The 1676-nt window shown below is 47.6% G+C and overlaps 1 pseudogene; it reads left to right on the top strand.

The window, feature by feature from the left end:
• Positions 1–300: 300 nt before the first annotated feature.
• Positions 301–1425, top strand: LOC129053193 (actin, cytoplasmic 2-like; annotated as a pseudogene).
• Positions 1426–1676: the final 251 nt, after the last annotated feature.

Here is a 1676-nt window from a genome sequence, read left to right as displayed (position 1 = left end):
ACATTTACCAGATATACAAAATTCCCTTGAATAAGCAAATCTAATATTTAGCAATATTCATGAAAGGGTTCAGCAAAAGGAAGGTATATACAGCATATTCAAATGAATAATGACAACTTTCAAAAATTTGAGAGATATAAATATATAGGTTCAGAAAGATCAGAGACTACAAAAAAGATTAATATCCCATAATACTACCCCACAACAAAGAAGAATCAAACACTCACTGTCAGTCACCACTGACGGCTCACTCACCTTGCTCTTCTGCCACTCTGCTATCCCACTCCTCTGCCCATCGCAATAGAAATGGAGATAGCCGTGCTGGTCATTGACAATGGCTCTGGCATGTGCAAAGCTGGCTTTGATGGAGACGACGATCCCCGAGCCAAGTTTCCCTCCATTGTGGGGCACCTCTGACACAAGGGCATGACGGTGGACATGGGCCAGAAAGACGCCTATGTGGGCAATGAAGCCCACAGCAAGCACAGCATCCTGACCCTGGAGCACCCCATCGAAAATGGCGTCATCACCAATTGGGACAACATGGAGAAGATCTGGCACCATTTCTACAATGAGCTCCATGGGGCCCCAGAGGAGCAGCCAGTGCTGCTGACCAAGAAACCCCTGAACCCCAAGGCCAACAGAGAGAAGATTACTCAGATTATGTTTGAGATCTTCAACACCCCAGCCATGTATGTGGCTATCAGGGATGTGCTGTCCCTCTGTGCCTTTGGGCACAGCACTGGCATTGCCATGGACTCTGGAGACAGGGTCACCCACACGGTGCCCATCTAGGAGGGCTACTCCCTTCCCCATGCCACCCTACTTCTGGAGCTGGCTGGTTGGGACTTGATTGAGTAACTCATGAAGATCCTCAGTGAGCGAGGCTACAGCTTCACCATCACAGCCTAGTGGGAAATCATGTGTGACATCAAGGAGAAGCTGTGCTAGGTCTCCCTGGACTTCAAGCAGGAGATGGCCACTGCTACATCCTCCTCTTCTCTGGAGAAGAGCTACGAACTGCTCGCTGGCCAGGTCATCACCATTGGCAATGAGCGGTTCTGGTGTACAGAGGTACTGTTACAGCCTTCCTTCCTGGGTATGGAATCTTGCGGCAACCACTAGACCACCTTCATCTCCATTATGAAGTGTGACGTGAACATCCGCAATGACCTTTACACCTACACGGTACTATCCGGTGGCACCAACATGTACCCAGGCATTGCCGACAGGATGCAGAAGGCGATCACTGCCCTGGCTCCCAGCATCATGAAGATTAAGATCATTGCACCCCCAGAGTGCAAGTACTCAGTGTGGATTGGCGGCTCCATCCTGGCCTCACTGTCCACCTTCCAGCAGATGTGTATTAGCAATCAGGAGTATGATGAGTCAGGCCCCTCCATTGTCCACCACAAATGCTTCTAAATGAACTGAGCAGATGTGTAGCATTTACTTCATGGGTTAATAGAGAAGTATAAATTTGCCCTTGGCAAATGCATACACCTCATGCTAGCCTCATGAAACTGGAATAAGTGTTTGAAAAGAAATTGTCCTTGAAGCTTTTATCTGGTATCAGCACTGGATTGTAGAGCTTGTTGCCAGTTTTGACCTTGTATTCAAGTTAATTGTTCCCCTTGGTATTTGTTTAATACTGCGTACATATATTTGAGTTCAAA

Source organism: Pongo abelii, chromosome Y (assembly GCF_028885655.2).
Source record: "Pongo abelii isolate AG06213 chromosome Y, NHGRI_mPonAbe1-v2.0_pri, whole genome shotgun sequence".
Lineage (NCBI taxonomy): Eukaryota > Metazoa > Chordata > Mammalia > Primates > Hominidae > Pongo > Pongo abelii.
Note: the sequence above shows the minus strand (reverse complement) of the source record. Positions and strands in the feature narration are given on the sequence as shown.